Raw genomic sequence first — 7,191 nt, 5'->3', positions numbered from 1 at the left:
CGGCTTTGATGTAGCGCGAAAGGACACACGGACACGAGAAGGCACATAAGGACAACACATAGCGCTACTAGCAACAACATGCATATTTTGAAAAATCAGACCAATTTTATACCACCATCGCCAGACAGAGAGTTGAACACGTGGGATTACTCAGAACATACGCGAAAAAGGCCACTCTACCTAAGCGAAATGACGACGAAGCAACTACCGTAAGTCAACGCATGCGCAAAAACCCCAACTCTTTAGGTGACAATGCAATAGACGCCTTACTATCATACAACTCACGAAGTCCATCGTAAGTTCGTCTTCAACAATCAGACGGGTGATCTGTTCCTTATGTCAACCAACAATGACAGTGTTGTGAAACAAAGGTCGGCTACCACATGCATGGACGTGGAGTGAAAGAAACCCTTCAGGCGTCAGTTTATTTGATTTGTAATTGCGCTCTCTTAATCAGTCATTCATGCAACTGCTGATTTGGCGGACATATTGCTTTCCACATGAGAGGGGAACACGATAAACCACAAATCTCTTGGTATCAACAAATCTATTTCCATGCTTTTTAGTGAAACCAAGTTATATAATATTAGTGTAGTCTTTTCAGTGCTGATAAGTAGGGACCTGAACTTCAGGCAAAATGCCTATTTTTTTCTGCCGTCCGGTTGGAGGCTTTTCACATATATGCACGAACTAAGGGAAGGGAAACGTTTTAATCAAACATCCATAAGTACCTATTTTGAGGTTCGTGCCTATATCAGCTTTTCAGCGCCTAAAAATGCCTTTTCGCCTTCGTCGAGTACACGTTTTGCCCAAATGAGCTGTTAATATGAAAAAAAAGTAGAAGCACTTAGTGTGGCGATATTAACTAAAACACGCACTAGTTATGTTTATTTCGTTCACGTTTTTAGCTCCTGTTAAGGCGCGATTATAGTGCGACGTAGGGTAGACGCGCGCATGCGCTGCGCCACGTCGGCGAAAACAGACCATAGTTCGACGCAATGCCACAGCCAACGTATAAGTGTACCCTGCCGATGCGCTCCACGCATGTGACGCTCGCCAACGCGCCGATAACGTGGGACTCTAAACACGTTTTTACGTGAGTGGGGCTAGGGCGTACCCCAGCGAGGCAGAGCGAGGCTAGCCTAGCGCTAGTGGGCCCCCCTGAAAGATCTCCGTCGCTTGTTCGAGAGTAGTGCAGCACGACGGTTGCGTGAGTGAGACCAGACTGTACTCTAGTGAGGGGAAGCGAGGCTAGGCTAGCGCTAGTACCATCAGAGTCCACTCTTCGCAAGCAGTACCTGCGGCCCATGTACGAGGACACGGTAGCAAAAATCAGACGAGAACTCGGTGAATCATACATTTTGTTTTCAGTGGAGGAGACAACAGATGCGACCGGACGATTGCTTGGACATTTTGTAGATGGAAAGCTGGATGCAAAATGCAAAACAGCACCTTTCTTGGTATGCTCGAAAGAACTAGAAAAAACGGGCGGTGATACCATCGCCTACTTTGTGAACTCGTCCTTGAGGGTACTGTACCCCTCCGGATCCCACGACGACCGAGTACTGCTGCTCTACAGAGATGCAGCAGCTTATAAGCACAAGGCTGCTGCACTTCTCAATGTCTTTTATCCAGAATTATTGCATGTCACTTGTCTTGCCCATGGTATTCATCAAGTCTGTGAAGAGCTGAGAAAGACGTTCAGTTCTGTTAACGAACTAATAGGAGAACAGGGAGATAGGCCGGGAAGAGAGTGCGCGGGTGGCCGAAGCACCTTAGGGTCTCGGCGTCTCGCCGTGCATCGTCGTGCGCTGTCGTCACGGCCTATTTGCTTCAGCGCAAGAGAAGGCGTCACCGCCTCAGCGCTCATCGTGTAGCGAGAGAGAGCGAACGGCGCGCGTTGACTATGGAAACACTCTTTCTGCGAGGAACGCTGAACTACCAGCTCGCAAAGAACGAGAACGCGCCCTCGCCCGCGGGAGACAACGCCGATGCAGGCAACGTCTGCTAGCGAGTTTGCTAATTGGAAAAATTGAGGGCGTATCTGTGTGCGTCTCTGTAAATGTCGTCGAAAGACGACAGCCTTGTGCCGGCCGTACTATACGAGTCCTCCTCCTCTTTGTTGAACCGCCGCATCTGGCTCATAGCATCGCATTTTCAGCGCAGCCTAAGAAACATTAGGGTCTTTAGAATTACTTAGCTATATATTTTCTAGTAAAAAAACACACCATCTAATACTTACGTATTGATGTTGCGCCTCGGGTATGCGTAATATTTGTTTTGATCGATAATGTGCACAAGTATGAACGACCGTACCAGTTCAAGATGACTGGGCGTTCAGAGAGTGGTTAAACTTTGTCCGGGTGGTTGAATTGGGTGACAGACAGACAAACAGAAAGACAGACAGACCAAAATTTCTGCGTTTAAGTTCCCCAAGAAAGACTATCGTCTTTAAAAAAATCACAGCATATCCACGGAGTGAATGACGATGAGTGGGCGAAACTGCGGAGGTTCATCGGTAAACCGTGAATCTTCCGTGAATTCTGCCCAGTACATCATCACCGACGTGAGATCGGGCGCGTTTATACTAAAGGTTCGATGAGTTATGACGACTTGCAGATCACTTTAATTTTACATGTACGCTGTGAATTTTCATTGCTTAGAAAACCATTGCTTTAGAAAACATGTGGCGTCTTTCGTTAAGCAGCTGGCGTCTTTTCATTTTACTTTAGAAACATCCGGCGTTCTTTCGTTTTGCTTTTAGAAAACATCTGGCGTCTTTCGTTGGTTTATTTCATCAATCAACGGCGTTTTGAACCAAATTTTTATTGTTTAATCACGCACAGGAGAAATCTCACCAGGCACTACATTGGAGGTAAACAATGGCTGCTAATGGGAATAAGAGACAGAAGAATTCGGCTTTTAGCTAAACCTTACACTTCTACTTCTACTAACGTTTCCTACTGGAACATGCCAATGGCTGCTAATGGGGAATGAGAGACAGAAGAATTCGGCTTTTAGTTAATGCGCACGCTGCGAATTTTTTATTGTTCAACAACGCACAGGAAAAATCTCCCACCGGCACCACCTTGGAGGTCAAGATCTGGTACTAGCGTTACGACTGGTTATGCACTACGACTACGACAACTACGAGGGACGAACGGGTGCCGCCTTAAGGAGCTTCGCCCCTAAAACCTGACTGCTCGCACTGCACAATCGTTCACCGGCCATCCCGTATATGTAGGCACTGACTATTGAGCTGCAATATAGTGCCGGTGGGAGATTTCTTTTGGGCGTAGTTGAACAATAAAAACGCCAGGCCTGCGCGGAAAGCGCAGCACAGTGACAACGAAAGCTGGAAGAGCGGCATTTCTAAGCCCGTTATAAACTCTCTTGTGGCTACTAATACAAGTAAACTAGCAACGTACCCACTACGCCACAAATCATAATTTTTGTGAAGTTGGCAAGCACCCACTACGACATTATTCGTAATTCTTCGGAGAAACAAGCTACCATATGTACGCCGTTACGTGCAGTTTCTTGATGCGACGGTTGATGACGATGAAGAATTATGGCTGAGCCATTTGTAATGGGTTGGAAGCTTTAAACAACCCACTAGTTGCGTAATTCGCATCGTGTGACGCCCGGTTGTTATTTTACTCTCCCTCCACGCTATATAACATACGTTATCGTGGGAAAGAGGGAGACAGGGAAAGAACTTTAGTGAGACCCCGAGGAAATGCATCATGGAAGCCTTATGGGCTTCCTTGGCAACCTATAGAAGTGCACTTGCGTGGAACCCACTACGCTATAAATGATCATAATTTTTTGAAGCAGGGAAGCAGCCACTCTTTCATTTTTCGTCATTCTGCGGAGACTTGTGGAACCCGCTAAACACCTTTAAGGCATTATGTGCACTTTGTTGATGCTGTGGCTGATGACGATGAAGAATTATGACGATGAAGTGCCCTTTATGACGATGAAGTGCCCTTTGATGACGATGAAGTGCCCTTTGTAATAGGTTGGAGGCATTCAACAACCAACTCGTTGGGCAATTCGCATTGTGTGACGCTTGGTTACAAAATTCGCGTTGTGGGACGCTTGGTTGTTATTTTACTCTTCTACCACGCTACATTACATGTGTTAATGTGGTTCCTTCGCGGCATGAAGCCTGTATGGGGTTTTTATGCAACGCAGTTTCAAGAAAAAAAAAACACCGACGTGGCTTTGTGGTCATGACACTGGGCTTCCACGCAGCGGATCCAGGTTCGAACCTCGTTCCATCGTGGAGTTTTTTTCTTATTTCGTTTTTTTTTTCTTATTGCGAGCGATAGTGATTATGGACACCGGCGGCGGCGGCGACGATGGCGGCGGACAACTACGGCGCCAAAAACGGCCATTGTAGTGATCTCATAACAGCTTTCGCTGTAAAAATTCGCAGCGTGCACGTTAACTAAAAGAGGACTGCCGGTCATTTTGTCTGATCTCTCTTCTGTCTCTCATTGCCCATTAGCAGTGATTTCGCTGTGAGAAACGCCGACGCACACTGCATGCTTCGGCCCTCCACAGGTTTCACGTTAGTGGAGCTAAAACACCCTTCCCTAGATGATTTTCTCGGGTTGCGCCGCCCACCACGCGGAGCACATCCGGTCGGCGTTCGTTTCTCTATGTTTGGGTGGTTCTGGCGACCGTCGGGGAGCCCAAGGGTCGCAAGACGCTTCCAGGACCATTTAGCCGTGGAAGCTCTTTGGAAGGTCTCGGCTTAGGAGACGCCAAAAAGAGACAATGCGCGCTGCACCCGCCATTTTTGCGAGGTCTCGACGGATAGCAGTGCGAGCGCTTGGAGACCTTGGCGACCTTCGGTCGCCATTTCTTGGCGTTATCTTCAAAAGCCCGTCCCGCCGTGCGAGATGGCTCAATTACGAGTGGGGGCGAGCACTTGAAGCTGATATTTCCTGCTTTCTTTTTTGTTGTGTGTGTCCTGTAAAGCTTCTTTCAGTGAACAACGAGGCGAACTGTTTGCTTACAGCGTTGGGTCTGAAAAGTTGTGGAGACGTTTGTATACGAAGGGCCTGTCGAGCTTATTTTTGTGCAGTGGTATTCGTTTTCATATCATTCGCATTGATGCTGTGCATGGTACCTGCTTTCTGTGCACTTTATAAATACGGCTGTGGTCAAGGTAGGAATTTCGCTTGGCCAGATGTTTGATTGCAAAGATCTGATTACAATGAAACGTGGCGTTCGCGCATGCATTCATGCGTGGACGCAATCGGAACCAGCTGTTCCAATTTAGTAGGCCTTCGGTGTATATAGAACTCACATTGAACAAAAGTGATAATCGCGAAATCACGTTTGTGTGATGCTCATTGCGGTCTCGAATGGCTTTTATGGTCGAATGTCTATGTTACGACGTGAACAAACAATGATGAAGAGAAATGTACACATCATTTCGCTGTTTAATTTTTATTATGCCACGGTATATGCATGCCTGATTGCAACTAACTATCCGAAACAAGATCTTTTTCAGTCAAGAAACTCGCTTGCAGACGTTGCCTGCGTCAGCGTTGTCTCTGGCGGGCGAAGACGCGTTCTCGTTCCTTGCGAGCTCGTAGTTCAGCGTTCATCGCAGAAAGAGCGTTTCCATAGTCAAAGCGCGCCGCTCACTCTTTCTCACCCCGCTGTGAGCGCTGAGGCAGTGGCGCCCTCTGTTGCGCTCAAGCACATGGACCGTCACGACCGCAAACGACGATGCACGCCGAGACCCTATGGTGCTTCGCCCCTAAAACTATTCGGGTGCTAAATTTATGAAAGCAGATGTATTCGAACAACCATGTCAATGTCTATGTAATTGAAGGTAAGTCCCCTGAGGGATGCGCCAAAAGTGCATGAAGGAAATTGACGGTGGGAGTTAGCAGCCAAGGGCTTTTACACCAACACGAGTTATCTGTAATAACTACGCTGCTCCGTGCTTCCCGCATATGAATGTTCTGCTTTTACAGGAAGTATTCTAGAGTATCTTGATGAACGGCTACGTCGTCGGTACTTGGTTTCTTCATGGGTGTTATTCAATAAATGTTTGCTGTTGTGCTTGGGGTAATCTTTATAACGAGGGTGAGGTTTTTAGGCATTGACAACGTCATCGTAATTGGGGGTATTCCGCATCACATTGTGCCGCCACTACATCTCGATAAAGTTCCTACATGACATTCATTCGAATCGATGTTTTGGTTAATCTCATCCAGATGCCACACAGTTCACGCATACTTGCCGCTCATTCTAGATGTCTAGTCCCTGATATGAGGCAGTTGCTTCATTCGAAAATAAACTAGGTAGATGCTTCATTCCAAAATGAGCTACCACGACAATGTAGACGGACGGCCCTTATGCCGGCAAGCTTTTCCCATTGAGCAACCTGCACGTACAAACTACACCATGCTATGCTTAGGTTTTGTTGGGAGCAAAGTTCCTTATGCTCTCACGATGTCAATTGTCACCGTTGACGTCGTAGCTCCGCGTCGCGCACGCAACGCGCATGCCGACCGCGCACAGGTGTTGCGCTACGGCGGCGCCGCTCCGAAACTCCTCTCCGAGCAAGCGAACGACGTCATGCGCAGAACCGTTCGCAGAGCGCACGCAGTGCGCACAACGACCGCGCCCATGTGTTGCACCGGCGCCGCGCCGCTCGTAACTAGAGCGCGCATACAAGCCGTGTACGGGTGCTGCATTGCTAGCAAGCCGCTCGTACTTAGACCGTGCAGCGCTAGCACATCGATAAAAGTCGCTACACTTAGCACTGAAGTATGGAGCAGCCCGAACGTAAGCGCAAACGTTGTGACTCTTATCCTACAATTCGAGAACGAGATGCGGCAGCCCGACGGGAACACCGCGAAGCTAACCCCGAGCCACGAGCACGAGAGGCAGCAGCACGCCGACAAAGGCAGCAAGACCCTGAAGCGAAAGCTCGAGCAACAGCCGCTCGGCGCCAAAGGTAGCAAGACCCCGAAGTCAAGGCAAGACGCGCTGCAGCACAACGGCTACGCCGACAAAACCCAGCGGTTCGAGCTCGCGAAGCAGAAGTGCGACGACGACGACGTGAAGGCGACCCACAACTGCGAGCCCGTGGAGCAGCAGCCACAACGAGAGCAACGCGATTCTGCCCCAGAACGGCGAGCCCGTGAGCAGCAGCCTATG

Source organism: Rhipicephalus sanguineus, chromosome 3, assembly GCF_013339695.2.
Source record: "Rhipicephalus sanguineus isolate Rsan-2018 chromosome 3, BIME_Rsan_1.4, whole genome shotgun sequence".
Classification (NCBI taxonomy): Eukaryota; Metazoa; Arthropoda; class Arachnida; order Ixodida; family Ixodidae; genus Rhipicephalus; species Rhipicephalus sanguineus.
This window is presented reverse-complemented; position numbering follows the sequence as displayed.